This window comes from Pongo pygmaeus, chromosome 7 (genome assembly GCF_028885625.2).
Source record: "Pongo pygmaeus isolate AG05252 chromosome 7, NHGRI_mPonPyg2-v2.0_pri, whole genome shotgun sequence".
NCBI classification, from domain to species: domain Eukaryota; kingdom Metazoa; phylum Chordata; class Mammalia; order Primates; family Hominidae; genus Pongo; species Pongo pygmaeus.
Window position 1 is genome coordinate 27,524,852 of NC_072380.2, and position 15,892 is coordinate 27,540,743.

General features: G+C 44.1%; 1 protein-coding gene across 4 annotated transcripts in view; it reads left to right on the forward strand.

The window, feature by feature from the left end:
- The window catches only part of PTK2B (protein tyrosine kinase 2 beta), a 135,792-nt gene that overhangs the window by 79,632 nt on the left and 40,268 nt on the right, over positions 1-15,892 (forward strand). The gene's annotated exons all lie outside the window — the stretch shown is intronic.

The window sequence follows — 15,892 nt, forward strand, 5'->3', positions numbered from 1 at the left end:
AAGGCCCTGCTGTCTCCTCTCTCTGCCTGGCACACTGACCGGCTGGCTCATGGTGTTTTCTCCGTCTGGCTTCCTCCAGTTGACCCACTCTTTTCATGTGCTCATCTCTGCCTATCACGAGACCATCTTTTCTCACCCAGGAAGGCATTGAGCAGAAGAAGAGGTATTCATCTGGGGTATGGTGTTGTTCAGAGGTGCCGATGGAGCCCTCCATCCAAAGCCCTCTCTCTCAGCCAGTTTCTACCAAGCTGGAAACCTGGGTTCAAGATTCATCCTTGTTTTGTCCTGAAGCATCACCCCACTCAGAATTCACATTCACATCCTCAGGAGGGGCAGAGGCTGCAGCCATCCTGTGCCCTCCCCACCCAGTCTGGATGCATCCCTCCCACCCGCAGCAGGGACTCCAGGTTGCAGGGGTGGCCTTGGGCATTGCTTGCCTGGTGCATGAGGAAGGGTGTCCAGTTCCGAATGCAGCCTGGTCCACACACAACTGTCCTCACCACCACCCGCTGCATTCAGTGATCATACAATCCCTTCTAGAAATCCCCACAGGCAGACTGCAGATGTCAGAACCCATTACTTTCCCCTTCGCACCTTACACCCATCACAAACTCATCCCAGTTAGCTTTGAGTTTAATCTATTGTTACTCCACCAGACACAGGGTGCACAGGGTGTTATGGACTGGATATTTATGTCCCCTCACCCCCAAATCCATATGCTGATGCCCTAACACCAAGTGTAATGGTATTTGAAGGTAGGGGTATTGAAAGGTAATTGGGCTTAGGTGAGGTCATGAGAGTGGGGGCCCTATAATGGGATTAGTGTCCTTATAAAAGAGGAAGAGGCTAGATTCCTCTCCCTCTCCCCCTCCCTCCCTTTCTCTCTCTGTCTTCCTCTCTCTGTCTCTCTCTCTCTCTCTCTGTCTCTCTCTCTCAGCCATGTGAGGACAGAAGGAGAAGGTGTTCTTCTGTAAATGAGGAAGCTCGCACTGGGAACCAAATCTGCTGTACCTTGATCTTAGACTCCCAGCTCTAGAGCTGTTTAGAAATAAACGCTTGTTGTTTAAGGAGCCCAGTCAGGGTGATTTGTTAGAGCAGCTCAAGATGACTGGGACACAGGCCAGCAGTTCCCAGTGCCTGGAAGAGCAGTCTCTGGCACACAGGCCATTGGCTCAGGTTCTCTGTATCTGGAACAGTCTCTGTCACCCTCCTTCAGATGCTGCTAGAGTAGGGCCCAAGGTCACAGTGCAAGAGGTAGGGAGGAGGAGGTTACTTGTCCTGGTAAGTTGCCATTTTTGAAAGAAAGGTTACCCTAGAGAGAATAAAATGGAAGCACACAAGGCTAGTCTCCCATGCATGAAAATAGTCCCTGAAAAAGAGGAAAGGGTTCAACCAGGAAACCACAACCCAGTGCCACGATATTTAAAAAGGTATATTCACAAGGACTTTCTGCACACCCTCCCTGTTTCCTGTGTGCTCTGCAGGCCGTCCTGCCCCCACACAGACACCTACAGAGGCCAGCACAAGGTAGACACGCAGGTTCCGGGCCTTTGTGGATCTCCACGCCCACATTCATTGCATCCTCAAATTTGCAGTCAGGTGCCTGGGCTTTCGTTTCTATTTGTAATCTGGTAGTTGCATTGCTGAATGTCCTTGTTAGAGACTTTTATCACCTCAAAATGAATGCTTTCAGGGTGTTAAGTTATGCTCACTTGTATTATTTTGTTCTTCAATCACTTTTTTTGGAATGATCCCTTACATGTGTTGCAAATTCAGAATGTATATAACCAGTGTATCAGTTTTCTATGGCTGCCATTGCAAATTATCACAAACCTGGTGGCTTACAATAGAAATGATTCTCTCACAGTTCTGGAGGCCGGAAGTCCTAAATCAAGGTGTCAGCAGGGACTCAGTTCTCCTGAAGGCTCTAGGGGAGGATCTCTTCTTGCCTGTCCCAGCTTCTGGTGGCTCTAGGCATTTGCAGCTTGTGGATACCTCACTCCAACTTCTGCTTCCATCTTCACATGGCCTTCTCCTCTCTCTGTGTCTCTTTTCTGTATCTTTTACAAGGATGCTTATCATTGGATTTGGGGCCACTCAGTCCAGAGTGATCTCATCTTGAGATCCTTAACTTAATTACATTTGCAAAGCCCCCAATATTTTTTTTTCCAAATGAGGTCACATTCACAGATTCTGGGGTTAGGACTTGGACATATCTTTTGGGGGCCACCATTCAACCCGTTATGACCTTCAATTCAGATCATAGTATCTGTCACTGGTACCTCCATTCAGGCACACACAGACCAGTGTACCCAGATGTACAGCAGTGAGTGGGCCTTTTGTCCATTTAAAAGCTTTAATTATGTCATTTTGGGGTATGTGCAGAAGAAAATAGAGGCTCACCGAATATGTGAGTCAGCTCTTCTCCCCCGGAGCCATTCCACACCTCCTGGAAGTCGGCATCAGGAAATGTGTAGGGGCCCTTTATAGTTGGCATATTATCATGGTTCTCACGATGATTGGGGCTGGGGCTTGGCATTTGGTGGGTGGGCCGTTGCCATGGGTGAACAGTCCCATACAACAAAGAATCCTTCTGCCCCAAGTGCCAGTGGTACCCTGTTGAGATTCACTGATGTGAATTAGGAAGCATTATGGTACCATGAATGCTCTGAACCCAGTCCCCATGTGAAAAATAAAACTTTACTTGTCATGTTGAAGCGACACCTGCCCCTTCTTCTCTGAGGCAGACACTGCATGTCACCCGGAAGAATCGTATAGTAACTGCTTTAAAAGACACTTTAGTAGGGGGGCTTTGTGGGGGAAAAAATCTATGAAAGCCACCTGGTACTCTCCCAACTGATCTTTACTGTTCTTCATCCCTCCTCAATCTCAGTGTGGCATCAAGAACCCTTCCTACAGTTTATGGGTAAATCAGAATTTTTGACAGAACGGCCTCATTTTTTTTTTTTTTTTTTTTTTCTTTTTTTTTTTTTTTTAATTATTATTTTTTTAATTCATGAAGTATTTGTTGATCATTCTTGGGTGTTTCTCAGAGAGGGGGATATGGCAGGGTCATAGGATAACAGTGGAGAGAAGGTCAGGAGATAAACACATGAACAAAGGTCTCTGGTTTTCCTAGGCAGAGGTCCCTGCGGCCTTCTGCAGTGTTTGTGTCAGAACGGCCTCATTTTTAACAGGACATTTTTATTTTTCAGAGACACTTATATTCTGCTCAATATAGCGAGCAGAAAGAAAAGGCCTTTTAAAGAAAAGGCCTTTTGTTCCCTTTTCAGCCTTTTTTCTGCCTTCTCAGAGCTCTACTTCCCGTCTTCACATACAGCAGAAGGTGCAAGGGAAGAGCCTGCTATCCAGGCCCTGGGAACATAAAACCCTTCATGAGTCTCTTGCTCCAAGCAGAAGGAAGTCATTTTTCTTTGCCCTGGGAACATAAAACCCTTCATGATTCTCTTACTCCAAGCAGAAGGAAGTCATTTTTCTTTGCATTGTTCATCCTGGTCACTGGCATGGCCGGATCAGCCGTGGTCATGACCTGATCATCCTATGAGGCTCCTTGATTGCACTTCACCCACCTGCTGCTAGTGCTGGCTCCAGCTCACAAAGGGCCTCAGATCCCTTTCTTCAGGGATTGCTTCCTTCAACTGCCTGTACACCTCTATAGGGCTCAGCCTTTGGAAGCCTTTAGAGCCACTACTGGACAGTTGCTCCCAGGAGGTGGGTCTCCCCAAATGCCAGTTCCCACCCAGTCAGGGGAGTCAGAGGCCCCTGTGGCCCAAGGACCCCAGACTCCATTTCCAACTCACATCTTCATGTCTTAATTCTAGACTTCTTGGGTTAATCAACTCCCCAGGTTGACTTGACCCTTGAGCCATGTTCATCCTTCCCCCCTTGCCCATCACAATGCTAGCTACCGTTTTTTGAGCACCTGCTCTGCACCTACCATTGTGCTAAGCTCTTACGTGTCTGTAACCCACATAAAGCCAGCCAGTTGTTCTGACCTTGAAGCCAGTCTCAGTACAGCATCACATTCCAACATATATTAGTCTGCCATCTAAAAATAACTGGAAATCCATTTAAATCTTTACTGTAATCTCTTTGAGGGAGAGAACTGTTGGGGCTCAGAAAATAATACCCCCCAAATGAAGGCCTCAGCAGCAGCCTCAGAAGCAAAAGTTTTTCTCTGACTTTCTCCCACCCCCTGTCTCTCAGCCCCACTCTCCCCCGAGGCACCATAGAAACTAGGATTGTCTTCCCAAAGGTAGGTCATAGAAACCAGAACCTCTTTTCCCCCACAGAAATCTGGCCATAAAACCTAAAAATATTCCATGTAAAAACGGGCCATAAAGAAATTATCTGACCTACATTGTTTGACTATAGGTCATAAGGCCTTGATTCCAGAGGGGTCTGCCCTGCACCCAGCAGGAAGGAACACTGCTCAGAGAGGCCAAGAAGAATCTAGACAGACAGGCCTGTCTGGGTTTCCCCACTTAGCCTGTTAACATTAGATCGGACCCTTCTCCTCCAATCATATTTCTACATGACTGTCCATTGTTTGCTAAACCTAAGCATAAAAATGGACAATTTCTCCTCTATTTTTGGGTCTTCATTCTGAAGGTACCTGTGTATGCATATTAAGTAAATTTGTATGCCTTTTCTCCTTTAATCAATCTTCCTCACTTCAGTGATTTTTTCAGTGAAGCTTTAAGAAGCCAAAAGCCTTGGCCTCCACAGGGGATATCACTGGGGGATCGCTGTCCAGATAGGTAGTAAAATTTATTAAAATTCTCATAACCATATACCAATTAAAAGTAAAACAACTGTCTGTGTCTGTCTAATCCAAGGTCAGACATGGAGCATTGTTTTAGCTCTAACTGGTCAATGTCTGTATTAGTCTCCTAGGTCTGCTGTAACAAAGCACCACAAACAGAGTGATGTGAAACAACAGAAAGGTATTGTCTCACAGTTCTGGAGGCTAGAAATTCAAGATCAAGGTGTCAGCAGGGCCGTGCTCCCTCTGAAGTCCATAGGGGAACCCGTCCTTGCCTCTCCCTGGCTGGTGATTTGCCATTGGTCTTTGACACTCCTTGGCCTGCAGCTGCATCACTCAAATCTTGCACCATCTCCCCGTGTGCATGTCTCTCTCTGCGTTCACATTTCCCCCTTTTTTAAGGACACCAGTCATTTTAGATGACAGCCCACCTGAATGACCTCATTTTAACTCGATTAGTCTGTAAACACCCTATAAAGTCCCGCGCTAAGGCACTAGAGGTTAAGACTTCAACATATCTTTTTGGGGAACCACAATTCAACCCATAATGGTATCTTACTAGATAGATGTGTAAAGTTTTTTGGAATCCAGGGGAAGAAACAAAAACCTTATCACAGGGAGTCAGGGAAGGCTTCCCAGGGGCCCTCATAGTGCTCACTGGGCTTTAAAGCATAACTGGGAGCTCACCAGGAGGAAAGGACAGGGGAGAGAGGGGAGCCAGGGGTCCCCCAGGCAGGAAGAATTAAATGTGTTCAGCACAGAGAAAAGCAAGAGCATGCTGTGTTGGGGGAAGAAAGAGAGCAACTTTGGAGACCAGGCACAGAGCACATTGTGGGTACAAAGGGGATGGGACTGGAAAGAACATGTGGGAAAAAACCCCAAAGGGAGGTTTACACCTTGTGTTCATTAGTTTGGGTCTTATCTGATTGTACAGAAAATGAGGAACCAATGAGGGATTTTCCACCAAAATCACCTGCATTGATTTTGTCCTCAACCTCAGAGTGACACCTTCTTAAATAAAATTTAAGCAAGTCTTATTTTTATTTTTGAGACAGTTTTGCTCTTGTGGCCCAGGCTGAAGTGCAATGGTGCGATCTCAGCTCACTGCAACCTCCGCCTCCCGGGTTCAAGTGATTGTCCTTCCTCAGCCTCCCAAGTAACTGGGATTACAGGCATGCACCACCATGCCAGGCTAATTTTTGTATTTTTAGTAGAGGCAGGGTTTCACCATGTTGACCAGGCTAGTCTCGAACTCCTGACCTCAGGTGATCCTCCTGCCTCAGCCTCCCAAAGGGCTGGGATTACAAGTGTGAGCCACCATGCCTGGCCTAAGACTTTTTTTCAACAAAAGCTTAAGTGTAGTTTATTTATTAAAATGTTAATTATAGTCATCTTACTAAAACAAACAAACAAAAAAGAATACTTTGAAAAGAGTAAGGAGGGTGAATTGAATTAAGCCTGGGAAGCAGTTTGCAGGCCACTGTCCCAGGTGGGATTCCTGGGAAGCAGACCTGGGTGGGAGGCTTGCACTGGAGGAAGCATGTTGATGGGAGCTCCCAAGGCACACAGCTAGTGGGAGGGAAGAAAGCAGGATGGGGCAGAGGAAAAAGTTGGGCTGCGATGCAGCCACAGCAAAGGTCTCAGCCCATTTCACTGGAGCCTTAGAGCCCAGAAGAGCTGTCCCAAATCAGGATGAAAGGACATAGGTATTATGACCTTGTGTTGACCAGTCACTCGATATGGATGGCTCCTAGGAAGGGTGTGACCTTAGGCAAAGGCCACTCTTTGAGTGAGAGCAATCCTGGTGGAGGACAGTGGGGGACTCAGCTGTCATGTTGTTTTCAAAAACCCAGCCACTAACATCATGCATGTTTAATAAGCTTATTAAGAAAAAAGCCAAAAAGATTAGGTATTTTATTAGAAATAGGTGAGCCTGAGAAAACAGTGAGACAATAGAGATCGCTGAAGAAAGTTATAAATGAATGAGCACTGACAAAAGAGAAGGAAAGTGAGCTGAGTAATTAATTCATTCAACCACCTTTTCCTTTTTGGAAGTAGATTATCCAGAGCACAGAGACAAGCCATCCGGTCCTGTTGCTTCTTTGTTTCTGACCTATAGGAAGAAAGGCCAGAGAACAGGAAGAGAGGCAAAGGTAGTTTGAAGTCTTTACACTATTTGATAAAGCAACTAAATCAGTGTTAGCCAAGCAGGAGGAAAAGCTATAGACATTTTAATGTTTTCAAGAAAGCATTCAAAGGCTCTTAATAACCAGGCTGTGAGCCATGGGCAGTTGGAGAGCCTGGAAGCCCTCCTGTGGGAAGAAGCAAAGGTCTTCCTGTAGCAAAAAAGAGTCCTGGGCTTACCTAAATAGCAACTGATAAAATTAAGACAGTTTTTAAAAATCATGGCACATATGGCAATCTAGTGAATAGATAATCATTATATACTGTCATTTTTTAAAAGTGATTTATTAATAGAGAAATAAATATTGACTCAGTGGTAGTGGTCAAGGAGCTCTGGATGGAGTGCTGATCTTGCTGCCCCCACTGTTTGCTTGAGAAGCTGTTTACATATTAGAATGATAGAGAAGAGGATTCAGGCTGAGGAAGGTAGGGCTCGTGCAAGAGCCAATGCAGGTGAGAGCATGTCAAATCTCAGCATTTAGCTTTCTGTTACCCCAATCTGGCCACCCCCCTGAATTCACACCATACCTTTCCTCCTACCTATGAAATGTAAGAAAGAAGCTCCTTGAGGCAAGGGCCTGTGTGTGTGCACGAGAGCCCCTAGCTCTGTTTTGCATAGTGAGTATGTCATAGTTGCTGATGGTTTGAATGAAGAAGCCATTCTGCAGCTTAACATGATGAGGCTGGAGGGCTGCAGAGAGGGGACTGTGGCTCAGGGAGCTTGTCATCCTATTGGAAGTACATGTCAAAATTGGGTTCTCACCCTCGTTTGTATGACTCCAAAGTTAGAGCTCTATCTGTGTCACTCATGGTCAAAAACCTTGTTTCCCCCACCTTCTGTGTGCCTAAAGGATTGGCACACATTGCAAGGCAGTCCTGCCACAATGCACTTCTAGAGTTAACTCAGACTTCACAGGCTGAGGGTGTATCCTCCACAAGACTCCAACCCCTCACACCCCAATTGCAAGCTCCAGGATTCCTAGGCCATTCACACTTCTGACCAACTGGCTACAAGTTTGGGGGTTTCCGCTATCCCAGCAGGTTCAACAGTTTCCTAAAACAACTCACAGAATGCAGGAAAGTGCTATCCTTACAGTTTTATCATATAAATGAGAGCCAGCCAAATGAAGAAACATAGAGGACAGGTCTGAGGGACCCCAAACAGGAAGGTTTCATATCCTCAGAAGGCTTTGCCCTCCAGACACACCAACAAGATGTGCATCACCAACCAGGAAGTTCACCTGAGCTTTGGTGTCCAAGAATTTATTAGGCCTTATTATACAGGCATGGTTGATTGATTGATTGGTTGATGGAATCACTGGCCACATAATTGGACTCAATCTCCAGCCCCCCTTCCCTCCCTGGAGGTCAGGCTGATACCATGTGGCTCAAAGCTTCAACTCTGATTGCCCGGTTAGTCTTTCCAGCATTGCAGCCCCCATCCTGAGGCTAGCAGGGACCCACCGTGAATCACCTCATTAGTGTAGATTCAGGTGTAGTCTGAGGAACCCACAGTGAAGGACAAAGGCCATCCTAACTCTTGGGAAATTCCAAGGGTTTAAACACCCCCTCTGCAGAACCAAGAACAAAAACTCATCGAATTCTTTATGCTACACCATCAGTAACCAGCAGTGGTGACATTGGTGGCAGGTGCTCCCTGTCCCCCAAGAACTTCAGGTTTGCCCCCCAGGAAAGAATGCACCACTGGTAAGAATCTGCCCAGCACCAGGCACCTCCCAAATAGCACATTTCAGGCTTAGAAAGCTCCCAAGGTCTTCCTTACCTGAAGCTGAAATCTATCTTCCTATGAGGATATGTTGGGTGAAGAGTCTCTTAATGAATTTCAACCCCAAGGACCTCGAGTTAAACTTTCCTCCACCATGTCTACAACAGAAATTGGTTGCTTCTTAGAAGGAAATCTGAAAAAAAAAAATTGTGCAAGCAGAGTCCTGGAGAGTTTCACCAACTAGAATCATTAGCTGGATTTAGTCTGACCCCTCTCAGAGACTATGGGTGGGGGAGAAGCTGAAAGGCCGTGTCTGGCCCGATACAAATCTTATTCAACCCCTTGATATGGTGCCTTTACTTCTCATGTGGCTGGGAATCTCCCTCACCAGAGTCTCTTCTTTTTATTTTGAAATTATTTCATACTTTTTAAAAAGTTGGGAAAAAAAAAGCAGAGCTAAGGACCCCCATATAGCTTTCTCCCAGATCCTCAATGGTTTAAATTTATCACTTTCTGTATTACCAGCTCAGTCTCCTCATAAGCAGACATACATGCATACACATACACAAATATGCCCATTATCATTATTCTTTTTTCTGAACTATTTGAGAGCAAGTTGCAGCATTGCTGCCCCATCACCAGAATGCTCCAGGGTTTATCTCCCCAAACAGGGACATTCTCCTACAGAAGTGTGCTGCATGCATCTAAATCAGGAAGTCAGCGTTGCTATAACACTACCTTCCACACCATAGATGCCATCCAGATTTTACCAACTGTCCCAGCAGTGTCTGTTTTTCCTGTCTGATCCAGGAGCACATATTGCACTTAGCTGTCATATCCCTTTAGTCTCCTTCAATCTGGGAGAGTTCCTAAATCCAAAAGAGTACAGGCCTTTTGTTCTATAGGTCCCTGAGGAGGCTCCTCATCCTGGGTCTGTGGTCTCATGACTAGATCAGGCCACAGACTTATGGCAGAAAGATCTCAGCAACCTTGCTGCTCTCTTCTTGGTGCATCGAGACAGGAAGCCCACTGTGCTTACCTGTTCCACCACTAGGGATGTAAACCATGATGATCGGTTGTTTGTGTCTGCCAGGTTTTTTTGTGCATTTGATTAGTACATTCTGAGGCTGAATGCACTGAGACCATGTCAATATCCTATTCATCATCAAACCTCCACCCTCCAGCTGCATCACCCATTGATGAATCCTGCCTGAATCAACCAACACTGAGTTCGTTGCCAAATGGTGACTTTCTATTTCCATCCTTTCTTCTACATTTATTTCTTGGCATTCTACACAAGGAAGAGTATTTTCTTCTTCCCCAATTATTTATCTGTCTTAGATTCTATTTTATTTGGCAGGATGTAACTCATTCCTATCATATATTTTAATACTTAAGTTATCCTAGATGTGGCCCATGTGAGTTCCTTCAGGCTAATTCTGATTTGTTGTTATGTGTCCCCAATGTTCTCTAAACACTTTGTTTTTATATGGCACAAAATAACGTTCCAGGCACATCTTGTACTTTTCCTCCTAGTGCTGGAATCAGCCATTTCTGCAAGGAGCTTTGGATTCTTTAAGTGGAGAAGGATATTTGAAAACTGCAACTTGGTGCTGGCGTGTGCAATCACTATGGGCTGTCACTGCTTCTTTTTTTTTTTTTTTTCTTTTTTTTTTTGAGACAGTCTCGCTCTGTTGCCCAGGCTGGAGTTCAATGGCGCAATCTCTGCTCACTGCAAGTTCACGCCTCAGCCTCCCAAGTAGCTGGGACTACAGGCATCCGCCACCACACCCGGCTAATTTTTTTGTATTTTTTAGTAGAGATGGGGTTTCACCATGTTAACCAGGATGGTCTTGATCTCCTGACCTCGTGATCCGCCCACCTCAGCCTCCCAAAGTGTTGGGATTACAGGTGTGAGCCACTGTGCCCGGCCGGGCTGTCACTCCTTCTAAGTCCTTTCCATAAATGAAGCTCAATTTCTCTCTCTCTCTCTCTCTCTGTGTGTGTGTATGTGTGTGTGTTTGTGTATCTCTTTCTATCTATAAAACCATGAGTCACACCTGTACTTCCAATTCCAATCCCTCACCTCCAAAGATTTCAAAAATGATGAGATAGGTTGGCTAGACTCTCTAGGCTCCCCATCTCCATAAGAGTTTCCCATTATCCTCAATACATTTACTTCTTTTCTCACTCCCCCTGTTTGGTTACTTCTTTGCTCACTCCCCCTGTTTGGTTACTTCTTTGCTCACTCCCCCTGTTTGGTTCTTTGCTCACTCTCCATTTGGTTACAATCTCCTAATCACTCCAACCATCTCTTTTGGCCCAACTCCTTTGACCCCTGACCCTGCCACCACCTCCAAAGGAAGGAAAAAGAAAAGAAGATAGAAAGGTAGAGAAAGAGAAAAATAGAATGAATTTTGCTTTGTTTTCCCAGTCTGGTTTACAGAGCACCAGTCTGTGTAGGAGATTGCTGTGTCAAAATAAGGCTAATATTTTGTTGTTTGGGGGGCTATTTTTTTTGTTTGTTTGTTTTTTAGTATTTACCTTGGGCCAAGCACCGTTTTACAGAGTTTTATCTAATTTAATCCTCATAAAAGCATTCCAAATTGGTACTATTATTTTGTCCATATTCTAGATGAGAAAACCAAATCCAGAGAACTTTAGTATGTACCCACGCATATCCAGCTGGGTGGTGGTGGTGGGTAGATGGGGCATTGCTGCAGCCTGGCACCAGGGCTTGTGCTCCTGGCTGTTGCTAGTCTGCATTTCAGTTATCCATGACTTAAAAGGTGCTCTCTGCTCCCCAACCCTCTCCCATTTGCAGAGAACACAGACTTGTTAATAAAATAGCACAAATATTTCAAAAATAATGGGATAGCTTGGCTAGACTAATCTTTCTCCAGATAACAATGATGAAATCTGGACAAAATATAAAAGGCAACTCTCTGCAAGCACTGGTGAATGCCCATAGCAAGCACAAACTAAAAGGAAACCTGCTCTTGAGAGCTAAACTGTGATGAATGAGATCTGTAAGTTTGTGGCTTTTTGCCTGAGAGAACTTTCCAGTCTGGAAGAGGGCTCCAGGGGCAAAAATCTGCAGCCTTACTAGCTTAAAGTGTCTGAGGATACAATATGAGATTGGCAGAGCAGCAAGAAGATTAGCAGAAAATCATGGAGAGAGTAAGCCCCAAAATAAAACATTAATTTTTAAAAATAATTTATAGAAGCAAATTTCTAAAATTTATAAATTTGAAATTTATAAACAACTTAGAAATAAATTTAACAAAAGACCTGTACAATATATATGTTGAAAATGATACAACGTTACTAAAAGAAAATAAAGAAGACGTAAATAGAGAGATATACCATGTTCATGTATTACAGGCATCAATGCTGTTAAGATGCCAATTCTGGCCAGGTGCAGTGGTTCATGCCTATAATCCCAACACTTTGCAAAGCCAAGGTAGGAGGATCACTTGAGGCCCAAGAGTTCAAGTCCAGCCTGGTCAACATAGCATGACCCAAACTCTATAAAAATTTAAACATTAAAAAAAATGCCAGTTCTCTCCCATTAAGCTATAGATTTAACACAGTCCCACTCATAATGCAGCAGACTTTTTAAAAAGAAAGTGGCCAGCTGATTCTAACATTCATGTGGACATGCAAAGACCTGGCCCAATAATCTAGGGGATGGGGAACAGCAGAAGACTTAACCCTATTTGACTTCAAGATCTCATGTAAAGCTACAGTAATGCAGACAGTGTGGTTGACGTTGGTACAGTATAGACAAAGATCAATAGAAAAGAAATGAGAGTTCAGAAATAAATCTAGATGGCCAAATGATTTTTGACAAAGAAAAGCAATTCATTTGGGAAGGGAAAGTCAACAACCAATGCTGAACAACCATAGATCTATATTTTTGAAAATGAATACCATATACAAAAATTAATTCACAATAGATCACAAAACTAAAAATTAAAACTATGAAGCTTATAAAAGAAAACACAGAATACCTTCATGACCTGGAGGCAGGCAAAGATTTCTTAGGATACAGAAAACGCTAACCACGAAAGAAAATTTTGACAAGTTAGACTCTGTCAGAAGACATTGATTAGGCAATGCAGAATAGGCACACTACAGACCTGGAGAAAATATTCATAAAATACATCATACAAAATACTTTTATCTAGAATGTATAAAAGTCTCATACAACTCTCCTGCAAATCAAAACACAACAGAAAAAATAGGGAAAAGATTCAAACAACCACTTTAAAAAGGAAGGTATATGAATGGCTTATAAACACATGAAAACGTGTTCAATATCATTAGTCATCAGAGAGATGCAAATTACAAGCACAATGAGACACTACGCACCCACTGAGATGGCTAATATTAAAAAGACTGACAACACCAAATGTTAGTGAAGATGTGGTGTAACAGAAGTCTCATGTCACAGGAGAAATATAAAATGGAATAATCCTGACAGTTGCTCATAAAGTCAGACATACATCTATCTTTGATCCAGCAATTCCTCTTCTCAGCATTTATCCACAGGAAATCACAACATATATTCACAAAAATACTTGCACATTAATGTTCATAGTAGTTCAATTCACAATAGCCAAAAATTAGAAATAGTCCAGGTGTTCGGAAGCAGAGGACCGAATCAACATATTGTGATTCATTTACAAAGTAGAACATTACCGATCGATAAATAGGAATGAATTTCTGATATATGCAACAACATGATGGATCTCAGACATTATGCTGAGTGAAAAAAGACACAAAAAAAGTGTATGCTAAATGATTCCATTTATATGAGGTTCTAGAACAGGCAAAACCAATTGAAAGTGGTGGGGGTAGGGTAAGGTTGTCTGGAGAGGTGGGAGGGAGTGGGCCATGAGGGTGGACTGAGAAGGGATATGGGGGAGTTTTCTGGGGATCTGGAAAGTTCTATACCTTAATTGGTATGTGGGTTACACAGTTGTATTCATGTGTCAAAATTGTATAGCTACAATTTATGCATTTCAATGTATATAAATTTTACATTTAAAGAAGAACTGTAAAAAAATAATAGTTGAGTCACAGTTGGGGAGTGGGTGGTGATATCGATGAAGCAAGAAGGCAGAAGGTTGGTAATTGTTGAGGCTGGGTGATGCATACATGGGGGTTTATTATACTCTTCTGTTTACTTTGTATATGTTTGAGATTTTTGATAATCAACAGCACAGGGGTTCTAGCCCTGAGGAAATTAGATATTAGCCAAGTAGGTTTCAGCTGGAGCAGGAGAGGACTGTAAGTTCAAAAGCACCAGTGGTGGGGGCTCCAGGAGGGACTTGGGAGTGACGTGGGGGCTCTGAGTAATGCATTATTCAGGATGACAGTGGACAGAGCAGGGCAGAAGATCAGGGACAGGAGAAATGGGTAGAGAGGATGACAAAATGGTTGACTTCACGGGCTTGCACTCCTCCCCCAACCAGATGTCCCTCTCACTGTAGGAGTGCCACTGATCCCAGTCTTCATCCCCTCCAGGGCTTCAATTCTGATTCCTGCACTGGTTAGTTACAACTGCTCACAGGTGCATTCCCTGCCTCTGTTTCCCCATCTATCTCACAGAGCAGTCGTCACCCTCTGTGCCAGGCATATTCTTTCCTAATGGGGAAGGGATTTTTCAGGCTGAGGGTCTTCTAGTTTCACAACTCCCTGGAGTCCAGAAGGGCTAGCAAGAGGCAGTTAGCCCGAGACAGATGGGTGCCCAGGCAAGCAAATAACTGGGCATTCCTTCAAACCAGGATTATCTAAATATTAGCATGACATTTTCCTAGTGGAGAGAGAAAGAAATTTATTTACTTCTGAGAAAAATAATATGCCTCCTTCTTTTCATTCCAATTAAGGAACTGATTACAGTTGATTGACTAAATTAGAAACTGTCTTGGGAGGCATGTTAAGAAAATGTAAAATCTAAATAATCAAGTGCCTCTCCTCTTTTTGGTTTGACAGCAACCTATTATGCATTATTTGGTCTTTAGGCTGATGTAGGCTTGGTGGCATGCACATTGCAGACATATCCAACAGAGATAGGTTGGTGCCTTCGGGTTTTTAAATTTATATCCCAGAGGACTCTCTGCTCTGTCAGGAGTGAGCTCAATTCACCAACAATATGTGGAACTACATGAGAAACCTGAGTTAAAATGGCACCAAAGTCCGGGCACGGTGGCTCACGCCTGTAATCCCAGCACTTTGGGAGGCCAAGGCAGGCAGATCACTTGAGGTCACGAGTTTGAGACCAGCCTGGCCAACATGATAAAACCCCATCTCTACTAAAAATACAAAAATTATCCAGGCGTGGTGGTGCATACCTGTAGTCCCAGCTACTCAGGAGGATGAGGCAGGAGAATGGCTTGAACCTTGGAGGCAGAGGTTGCAGTGAGCCGAGATCACATCACTACACTCTAGCCTGGGTGACAGAGCGAGACTCCATCTCAAGAAAAAAAAAATGGCACCAAAGTGATTTCAGAACTAGGCAGGGCCTTACAGATGGACTTCTAGGCAGCTGCCCGGTTGGCCCACCTGTTAATCCATCTCTGGCTCTAGGTCAGGAAGCTGTGGCATCAGGCTGGGAGACAGGCAGTCTGTTAACCTCTGGTTAACAAGAAAGCAGGAACAAGAGGGCACCTGGTTTCTTGCCAGCACTCATTTCTTGTGTCCCTGCTCATGTGGGGATTGTGGCACTTAATCCTTCCAAGTGAATCTTGTCCTTATCTTCTCCAGCCCCACCACTCCATGAATCAGCTTGGCCTAGTAGAAATCCTCAGAGTCTAGTGTCCCAGGATTCCAAATCCCAGTTTAATTCTGTGGGTTGTGGGACTTATATTAGTTTCTCCATCAGCCACACAGGATGGTAACACCTGCTTCCCTGTGTTGTGTGGATTCAATGAAATCATGTCTGCAAAGGGCCTAGCAGTGCCTGGTGCAGGAGCTCAGCGATGCTGGCTAAATTACAAACCACTCAGAAGGTCTGCTGTTCACATGGTGGATGTTCCGTAATTATTAATTGATTAGATTGTAATGAGGTGCAGAAGCAAATTTTTGGTATTCTCTGCCTCTTTGCATTTTCTCCTTCACTTCTGCTCTCTCGGTTCCTCTATCTCTGCCTCATTTCACCCATTTGTCAATTTATCAGATAGAGCCCATTG